Below are 11,470 nucleotides of genomic sequence, written 5' to 3' on the forward strand. Positions count from 1 at the left end.
ACACACCCGACCAGGCACTCATTTGAGGCTGAGTCGACCTAGGGGAGGTCTAGGACCCATTCAGATAACGTCACTGGTGCTGGTCGTGAGCGGAAATCAAACTCAGGTCGCCGGGTTGGTAGCGCAGCGTGCTAGCCATTGCATTACATCTCCCTCCCCCCCCCAACAGTGTACACGAGGGTACGCACGCGCACAGACACACGCACACTCACTCACTTTCACACACCACACACACATCCGTGCGCGTACACACACACAGTAAAACGTACTCCCAGCGGGTTGTTGTGAATCATTACATCTCACAGAGGATCGCTCCGCTGAACAAAATAGTCCCACGGTTCTGTTCGCAAGTGCAAGTTAAAGTTTGCAAGTCGATTTAAAAAAATCGAAGCTGGTTCTTAAGTGTAGATGTTCGTAAGTCGAGGACCATCTACACATCAATTCCTAGAGATTTTTCAACACCAAATGCAACGCAGCAAAACAAAAACAGTCCCAGACCATACCAAGACAACACACAGTCCCCTCAAAAAAATTGAACATACATTTTTGTTTTACTATCGATACATGGGTAAGGATCAACGTTACAAATCACATTGGCACATTGGCAAATGTGATTTGTAAGCAGAAGATTAGTGCTGGATATACAAATCACATGGGCAAATGTAGTTGTATACCCAGCACTATACTTCTGCTTCAGAAGGGAGGGAACAAGATTGTTCCACAACATTGGTGCTGCAACAGCGTAGCCTTTGTCACCTATTCCAATTCTTGTTCTTGAGATGGTTAAAAGGCAATTAGATGGACGTCTTAGGTTTCTTGGATTTGACAATGTATAGGGCCGTCCATAAATGACGTCACGCGATTTTGGACGATTTTTGACCACCCCCCCCCATCGTCACACGGAGTCACAAAAAGTCAGACCCCCCCCCTCAAATATGACGTCACAAAGCTCTCCTCCCCCCCAAAATAAAACATGCTTCAAAGCGCTTTAAACTATTGTCATTGTAGTGCGTATTTATTGTGGCGCTGCACTCTGATGTTGTAGGAGAAAACCTTTATTTAAAAGTCTATTTAATTAAGTAGAACGTGTTGTCTATATTAATTTAAAGATGCGCATTTTTATGTGACGTCACATTTCTCACCCCCCCTACCCCCCTCATCACGCATCGTCACAAATGTCTGACCCCCCACCCGCCCCCTAGTTGCGTGACGTCATTTATGGACGGCCCCTATGAGCTAAGTATAGCAGAGATTTTCCAATACGGATTTTGTGAATGACTAGGGCCCAGTGTAGATGTTTTCTTTCATCGAGTGATTTGAGATTGGATTTTAAGTAGAGGTCTCAACAATGGGTGCTGTATGGTACATCGACTGTAAATAGAAGAGCAGAATGATAAAGCGTGTTTAGTGTATTTAGTGATTCATCAATAGCTGATCTTTAAGCAGCGCCACAGTAGTCAAAACAGTTATAGAATGATAGCTTCAGCAATTTGTACGAGCCATCAAATGGGAACATCATGTTTGTTTCGGTACAAAAACCCTATTTTTATTTGATTTTCTTTAAGATGGGATCAATATTTGTGGTTGGAATGTAAGTTTTTAATCAATCAGTAAATCGAAGTATTTGAAGCACTCTCTTTTTCCAATGATGTTGTTTCTGGTATATGTAATATGTGAAGAGAATTAAACTGTAACTTTGCTTGAAGAAAATAGCATGATCTTTATATTTTTTGGGGGGGGGGGGATTTTAATATATTTTATTGATGACAATTGAGATTGAATTAAGTGGAAATACGCGTGCGCTCTTGGAGCAATCGATTCCTTTGCCTTTATGAAGTGAACTCCATGCAATTATCGAACGCGCACAGCAGGTGGCGATGTTGGACAAAGTGACGCGGGTGTTGGATCGCAGTAACTGGATCGACCTCGGCGAGCAAGAAAAAAAAACCCTTTACCATATTCTCCGCATTATAAGACGCTCTGGAAAGTAAGACGTACCACAAACGTGTGCTCGGTGTGAATAAAGTTGTCGATAATCTAGACACACACACACTTACCGCATTATAAAACACAGACTCTTTTCTGAAAAAAGGATACAAACCTTTTGTTTGGGTCTTTCGGTAAAGTCACGGAGATAGAAAAAAATATATATAATAACAATAAAATAATAAAAATGAAAATAAAGTGAATACAAAATAAATAAAAATATCACGACGTTTCAATCGCAACACAAGCAATCGTCCTGATGACAAAACAAACAATCGTCCTGATCCATACTCTTTGGTTCTATTCGGTAAAGTCACGTACGTGATTCTACCTACGTGACTTTACCGAATAGAACCAAAGAGTATGGATCCTTGCAGTCACGAAAGCTTCAAATCTAGAATCGCCCTGATATCACGACGTTTCGATCGCAACACAACCAATCGTCCTGATGACGATTGCTTGTGTTGCGATCGATAGCTCAACGAAGTGGCTTATCATGTAGAAATTCATTGCCGCCAAATACTCTCAACGCATGTTTCTAAATGTCGAGTGAAAAACCGGAGGATTTAAATGCTTCTTAAATGCAGAATGAACGTTAATTTAACGTATTTTCAAGTTTGAAACTTGAGAATCATATAAATATTCATAATATAAACTATTGTACATTTGCTAAATTAAAATAAAAAAATGCCTTTTCAAACCCAACAAAGTTAGGAGGCGACTGTGAACGAACTGGCACTTCATCATAGCACATCAATGAAGGGTCCAAAGAGAGTGGATAAGGGTTGGAAACTGCATTTCACAACATTGGGCCTGATGAGAATTGCATAAAAAGTTTTTAAATTAACACTTTTAAATTGGCATACGAATAGTTAAATATTAGTAGCTGTTGAGTAACATGGCCTTTTAGTCATAAAAAATATAAGATTACACAATCAACTCATTTATATAAGACGCTTAAACTACAGTAGTTCATGTCACCCGAGGAGTTAGAAAGCGTTAACAATTAAACGTTTGGTAGACTAATAACGAACAGCGAGGTGTTCATGCGTATCACTCTGCTTCGAGGTCTAATAATCAACAACACATAATCCACCCCGGCAGTGTGATCCTGGGCTCACCTTGAGCAGGTATAGCCACGGCGTGTGAATACTATTACTACGCTATTAACAACGTCAGAACACCAAGAGGCCAATGCGCGCACATCCATCTCCTCCGTAAACTGAAAATAAAAGACAAGCCACCATGCGACTGCGCCCATGCAACTCAGGCTATGAGCGGAGGGATATCGTAACGACACCAACTCTCGATTTAAAGCTTTCGTGACTGCAATGATTAATCTTCTTTGGTTCTTTCGGTAAAGTCACGTAGAATGAGAATAAAATAATAATATTTCTGTGACCAGTTGCAAGGTAATCATTCAGCTATTTCAATTCTATGCTAATTCCTTTGTCAAGGGGTACCTCTGCGGATGTGTATACTTTAACTTAGCTATTTCAATGAGCCATTTCAATGCTAAATTATATGCTAATTCCTTTGTCAAGGCGCTTTGTTTTCTTCTCACACAGCTTAAAGGTCGCGATCTAAGCGTGGCTTCTCTCACTCCAGCACTGTCCTCCAGACAGTCTCGTCCCTTCACCTGATGAAGGCCGCTTGTGTTGTGGCCGAAACGTCGTGAGAATATTATTGTGTTATTTTATTTTATCAATTTATTATTTTATTCCCATTCTACGTGACTTTACCGAAAGAACCAAAGAAGACACCAACTCTCTCCCGAAAGCCCTCTCGTTGCGAGCAGACCTCACTCAACGATGACATTTAACTCATGGGAATGTTGGCATACGCGAGAACAGATTACTGTAATCTGCCATGTCTCAGAAGCTAGGCGGGATTGAACCTGGATGTTGCATGGATGGATGAACAGGTGCCGTAGGCAGAAAGACAGCTATAATAGGCATTGTGGGCAATAGAGGGCAATGCAGCAAAGTTCATCTGTACTCTCCCCCCAACCCACACACCGTAAACAACGCGCACTGATTCAGCGTGGTGAAGTATGGTCAAAATATTCGTCACCGCCCACAATATGTGGGGGACGCCTTCGACATCCAGCAGTGGAATAACAAAACCTGGCTGTACTTTTACATTATTATTTTTATTAACACAATCCTGCAGGCGAACTGGGGCGGTGGGGGGGTTGGAAAAGAAAACCCACCGTTGTATATTCAACTACAAAGAACCACAAGGCTGTGTGATTTTTTTGTTTTTAATCTTCTTGAAATCAGGCAGACGCGATGCATGGCTGCTGTTCTATTCGCTTAAATGTCAAGGGTGAGACAGGGCCCTGCGTGCCACTTAAACCGCGCAATGCCACTCATTGTGCGGACACACTAACCACTTAGAACTACGCGAGCAGGCGCGGCGAAGTCTCACGCATGGCCGATGCCGAGACGCGAATTGCACGGCGGCTACAGTGGTAATGCGTAAATGAGAAAAGGTGTAGCCCCTGCAGAATCGCCTACTCGCGCCACTTCTGGCGGAATGGCCTATTCACAGTTCCGGAGAGTTGCTGTAGAGTGTCCCCCCCCCCCCCCCCCAGAGAGAGGGTATTTTCGCCTACTCTTCCACGCTGCCCGGGCATTGGGAGTGATGGCAGTGACCCACAGTTCACCCTCTCCGCCCCCACCGCACGACCCCGACCTCACGATTGATGAACTGTCATGATGCGCTCATTTAGATTGCCGGGTGGCGCAGGGATGTGGGTGGATTTCAGAAATGTGTCAATCGTTTCAACGATCCGCGTCGGGCGATCGAGCGAGCCAACTGTTGATAATAAATCCGGCGCGCTAACCGTGACACCATCGCAGCATCACCTTGGATGTACTAACAGACCATTCAATCTGTGCAGTGTTCTTTTCTATTTCTGTTCGGGCTCTCTATTATTATTATTATTCTTTTACCCGGTAGTAGCCCAATGAGCTATATCGGGAATTTTTTCAGGAGCGACCTGGCTGGAGATGACAGCCCAACGAAGTGGCTCATCACGTGGAAATGTATAACAGCCAAATACTCTAAGCGAATGTTTCTAAATGTGGGGAGAACATGCAAACTCCAAATGTAGGGGTGTCAGGGTCGGGATCGAACCCACGACTTGCAGTGTACCAGCTTAGAGAGTGAACATATCGCTCCCGTGGTTCTTCCCGATCCAGCCCCACTAATTTAAGATTTATATGACTGCTAAGAAAACATATCAACACATTTTGGAGGTTCCTTCGGCTCCTGAAGTCATCTTTAAACAATGTTTCCCTTTCTATTAAATGATTTATATGTGAGTTAAATATTCTTACCTTTTGTAACTTCTACTAAGCTCCGTTAAATTCGCGGTATAGTTATACGTGTACAAGTGCAGCCCTTTGTTAACCCACTGTTGGATGAGGGCCTCCCCATGCTGGGGAGTGTGGGTTAGTGAAGGCGAGGAGCATAATTGGAGCATAGTACAGCACAACAGTGGATATTTCTGTACTGCTCTATAGCACCGTAGCAGCCTGCAACACCCGTGTAATGCACAGCAATCACCAATCCAACACACTATCAACGATCAAACTTCCTTAGCTTCTGAAATCTCCCTCGACCCGGTGCTTTCCAGGTGAGTTGATCATAGGCACTGTTTAATTTAGTAAACAAAAAAACAATAACCATGTATCGATGCGTATAGAATTTTATTGAAATTGTCACTTTGTTAAGGTTGTATCATTTTATCGACCCTCCCCCCTGGTTGAGATTCCATTTGTGTGCCGAACTCTCTGCCACAGCACTACCTGTCTGGATGAGTAGCACTTAATGGGAAGTCACTCGTGATTTTCCAAATAATAGACTGGTCCTTGGCACAGGAGTGTAGAATTGTCACACCAGTAGAGATGAACACCGCACAGGAGTCATTCAGGAAGGGAGACCTCGCTTTTTAAAGGCACTACACTTCGGTGTTGTCTGGAGTTCACGTCTCAAAAGAAAAACCAGTTCTTACCACACGACTGTGGAATTTCCACCACTTGCTCGGGACCACCAATGGAGTTGGGCATCGCCCAGTGCTTACTCGCATATCGTGACACATTTGTCATATTCACAGAGTGTAGAATACATGCACTGGATATCGCAGAACAATAGCTCATTCTTACAAGAATTATTTGAACTTCTGACCCTCTCCTACCAAATGTATGCATTCCAGCCTAGCCACAAAGCCAAGCATCGGGCTCTCAGCGGATAGCTATTTGGCACATCAGAATGCCATGGCTCATTTGTACATCGAGGCCCCTGTCTGAGCAATGAAAGCACTGGTTGCTGGTGGCATTTGAGCCGCAAGGCTAACAGGCATCGCAAGATAGTCCCCATTATGGTGATTTATGGTAATAAATGCATTCACGTTTCAAAATAAATTCCAGTCATTCTAAATCCACCAATGGACTGTCGTTGTTTTGTCCCATATTTCACCACGCCGGTCAGAGCAGCTTGGTGAACAGGGGAGAGCAGGGCCAGTTTTGATATCACTCACCACTGATGTTAGCCTTGGATGAGAATCAAACTCGGGTCCCCAGGTTCATAGTGGAGGACCTTAACGACTGAACCGCAGCTCTACCCTTCTCTGAATAGCGTTGATTTTAATCACAAATTGTGCTCCAATAGGAGTCGATTCCAGCGTCATGCAAATGACGAAGTTATCTGGATTTGTATTTCAGCAGAAGTTTCATTGAACGTACATCCACGGACGAAGTAACACCTTATTTTTGGTGTTATTTTTGTTCAAATCTGTAAAAGGACAGAAAAACCCCATCATAACAGAACTTTAAGTTTCAAACAACACACAAACTTAGAAAAAAAATCACACAGCCTCTGTGTATTGTGCAAAAAAACCCATCAGCATTTCCCGAAAAAGTGCATTGTGGTCCTTTTGTTTTAGGTCTCTATGAAAACGTGAGAAAATGTGACCGGCTGACAGCAGCAGTGATGCAGTGATGATTAACAACCGTGGACCGTTTTTTTTCTATTATGGTGATTTTTTTCTCTCGTCATTTACAGATTTGATTGAGCATTTATCAACGCACATAGTGGGAGTAGTTGATAAGGAGACACGGTATACAATAAGGCCTGAAAACACACTCCTCGTGTCATATGCGGTGCCAAAATGCACACACTGTTTACAAAAATAATGTACAGCCCAGAATCAATCGACTGCTGCATGAAAGCCTCCACATGCCACGTCGGTCATGGGGGATTGTTTGACCGTACTTCACTCCGCTGGTCAGTGCGGGTTTGCGCGATAGGGGTGCCCAGCACTGGTTGATGTTGGGTGTAGCTAGACATCAAACCCAGGACACTGGGCTTAGATTGCAGTGCTTACAGTATATATGACCACTGTGCTCCTGCACTACCCCGCTGTTTACAATACACATCAGAGTGATTAATATATATTTTCATTCACTTGCCCATCTTATTCAATGGATCTACGTTTCTAGAGAAGATTCCTACGACTACATAACGTCCTCAAATGTGACCGTGACCCCCATGCTCTCACTCTCTTTTTAGTTTTATTTTTGGCTAAGATGTAGACCCCCCCCCCTCCCACAGCGTTGAGGTGTAACATCATCTGCCACTCTAAAAGCATTCACTTTTTTTGTTTCAGCTCCGGAAGCTGTGTGGGATATGCATATGTTTAAGATGACGATTTTGACAGCTTCCGCGATGCTGCTGGTAGGCTGCATAGGAAGCACATTAGCGGGGGGGGGGGGGGGGGTGCTCATGCTCACAACATAAACCGTGACTTGGTGTCATCTACCCCACAAATCATGGACACTCGCTTGCAGCAGATCACATTTACAATGCGACCAAACAAATGGGGGAAATTCAGATTTAGTTTTTTTTTAAGTAGGTGAATGTGAAATGAGACCCATGAGCTATTATTCAATTGAGACCTGTTCCCAGTGTTGGAGCTGTCCGGTGTGCAGGCGGTACAACTGCACCGAGGCATATGGCCTGGAAAGGCCCAGGTTCCGGGCTACGAATGGATGGGGAAATGGACAGGAAGTGGTCCCGATTTTATTCCACCTGTGCCAAATGCCGACCATGCTATCACACTTCCTATAAAATAATGTTGCTAATTTACCCAGGAAAGCCTCTCGGAGTCTCAGGAGTCTACTATCAGGAGGGTCCTGCACCTGTGAAGCATGGTTATTTAAAACAAAAATTTGTTCAGAAGTTAAGTGATGGGCAATTGTTATGGTTGAAATTTGGGCTGTGGTTGCCACACGATAAGTTAAATTTGCGAATGCTATCCCAGAGGCTTTATTTTTCTATGATACCACAGCAAGAATTCACTATCAATTCCCAGTAGTTATTGGGAGGTAATTGCAGGAAAATAAGCATTTGTTGCATTTGGTAATGCTGCGTTGAAAGTGGTGAGCAAGCGCCGATATCAACAAATCTGAACACACTGATCAATAGCACTGCCTTAAAGAGGAAACGTATATGATAGGCAACGTTTTGGGAAATGTCCCTTCTTCATTACACATTAATAGCGAGGATAGAGAGCGCGTGGATAAGGGTTGGATACTGCACTGTACACTATGGCGCCTGATGAGATTTCAATTAAAAAAAGGTTTCCTGACGACCAGTTTTATTGTATTGACTTTTGAATAGTTACCTCTGAGTAGCTACAGAGTAAAACACCCTTCAATAATCAAAAAAATATTCCTAAATATACTCATTGCCATTGAACGTTAATTTGTTGACCTTCCTCCGCACCTCCGCTTAGCACGCGTTCCTACGTGCGGTGCGAAAGAAGTTCAACATTCGCACAAAGTCAAATTATAAAGTGTTACTGGCACATTGCATTCTGGGCAGAGAACTGTTGTGGATCGAGTGGATAAGAGTCGGAGTCTGCACTTTACACCGTTGGGCCTATCTTGGGCACTTCCCGTAGCGGTTGGCAAGTGCCAACGGGGCAGGTGCCAGCGTTGGAGTACGTGCGGTGAATGGCACACACTCTAGGGGCTCGATGACAGACGGGATTCAGTGATGCCCTCGGGCGAGATGCTATCATGATTCTGGGGAGGTAGCTGCTTGCCTGCCTGCAGAGCCTGTGATCTTCCACTTGTTTGCGTTTTGGCTCGACCAGAATTAAAGCTTGCGTTCAACGTGGAATTAGAGATGCCTAGGGGCAGCCAGACAGCTCCCAGTTTTGTGGGAAGTGAAAAAAAATGCTCCTGTCGTTGATGGTGAATCAGTAACACCTCTATTATTATGTATGTTGTGCATATATTAGTCACATCTAGGAAGCCATGCAGGGTTGAGTCTGGAAAGAGCTTGGATTAATACCCATCGTGCACAGCAGGTTGATGATATAGGCTGCTGTGGTTGGCAGTCTAGGAAAACGCAATGGAATCCATTCTGGTATTGTGATACCTACCTTCATCAACTCGAACTGACTAGCGTTGTGAAGTATAGTAAAATAACCCCCATGCACTGCCTGATATGAAGATACTCATTCAGGAGTGGATTACTAAAGTGATGCATATGTGCAGTACTTTCCTATTTTTCACAAGTGCATAAAGGTTTCACAAAAAAACATTGGAAGATTCTCTCTTAGGTACTAATTTGTGAAATACTGAAAAAAATTCCGTCAATGCCATACTCTCGTTATCGTTATGGAAAACATCCCCACGAATAAACTCTTGAATGCAGTCTTGAGAATGAGTTGAAGCTTTATTTAGCGATTAACGTCTTCATATTATAACTAAAGTATTTGCTTTGTGGCCAAGAGGCAATGATTGTGATGGCCTCATCCTCCGTAGTTAGTAACACGTTGATTACACTAATTCAGATCTCACTTTTCAATGCTACACGTGCCTTGTCAGGATGCTATCCCGACTAACAACATCAATTAGGCCACCTCTCCAGTCTGCTGTAAAAAAAACCCCATCCTTTTAATCTAAAATAATGTACGTCTTTAGTAGCCAAAAAGTAGTGTGAGAGAGAAAGGGAATCTCCAAAGCGTGGATCATAGCTGTGATCTATGCAACCAGCATTTAATATCAGTTTAGCAGATTGCTTATCACCAAATAACGCTAAGAAGACACGGGACACAGGGGTTACCCAGACGTTACCTCTTACAGCCTATCAATCAAACAGCTCTTGCCAGGACACAAAGAGCTGCTGTCAAAGAGACGATATCGGCCCCTTTTGTTTTGAGATTACACTGTGTCTGCGGCGAAGATTCTCTGATGAATGTTACAAGCAGCGAAAGATTAAAGAAGCCCCATCTTTTTTTATCACAGAAAGATGGGGTGGCTGCAGCAACAACAACAAAAAATCAATGCACGATCGCCCTTAACTTTTTTTCTCGTTTCTTACACCATCGCTATCAGCCTGAGGGGTTGTCGCGATCGCGCCTCATGGCTCTCCGGTGCGTTTTCGGGTTGTGCCGCGTGTTGCTTTGGCACAGACGTCCGACGTTTTCTCCGTGCGCTTTGGCAGCGATACACGCTGGACATCCCCGAAACATACACCACACACACACATATATGTCAAAGAGAGACACGTGTGTGTGTGTGTGGTGTACGCACGCCACGCGCGGACCGTTGTGACAATCGGGCACAATACAAGAAGCCCACGATTCATGTTGCCGCAACATAGCTGATTGTGATTAGTAAACGCTGCAGCCGTGGTCGTTCTGTGCGTCGCGTTGTGAAGTTGAATAACGTGTGACGTCTGCGAGTGTGTTCACGGCTTGGCTTTGCAGTGAGACGAGCGAGCAAGCGAGGGGTCGGTCGGTCGGTCGGTGGATGTGAGGTCCGTTTGAAGTGCACGAAAGTATTTATCGCCAGTGTGGGCGATGCCTGGCCATGTCATGTGTGCATACGGGTGCTGGGGGAAACTGTTGTTGAAAAATGATGTTTTGGTTTCGGCAAGAATTCCCGGCGAAGGTAGCACAGGAACATCCAAAAGAAAATCCTTAGCTTCCTCTAACAGACTATCAATAAAACGTTAATGGCAGAAAAGAAAATATGCATGAAAACATAGTTCATAAATTATTTTAAAAAAACACTGGTGGTATAAAATACAGATGAATACTATTGTTTCAAACAAAACAAAATATAAAGAGTGAAATAAAAAAAATTACAGCCCCTTATCAATCCACTGCTGGATGAAGGCCAGGTCGGTCATAGGGGTTTGTCTGACCATACATCACCATGCCGCTGATCGCGATTCAGTGAACGGGGTGCGGACCCAGTACTGCTTCGGATGTCATTCACCACTGATGCTAGCTGCGGTCGGGAATCAAACTCAGGTCACCAGGTTCATAGTGTAGCGCATCACTGCCTCCCCTCTGTTCACATTATTGTGAATAACTGGGGTGCATGGGCTCGCAGCGTGAATTGAATACCAGGCAAAGGTGCGTAAAGGTGCAAGCGCCTGGCCGGGGCAAAGGTTCATG

This window comes from Petromyzon marinus, chromosome 3 (assembly GCF_048934315.1).
Source record: "Petromyzon marinus isolate PM22_M1 ecotype Great Lakes invasive population chromosome 3, UKy_Petmar_22M1.pri1.0, whole genome shotgun sequence".
Lineage (NCBI taxonomy): Eukaryota > Metazoa > Chordata > Hyperoartia > Petromyzontiformes > Petromyzontidae > Petromyzon > Petromyzon marinus.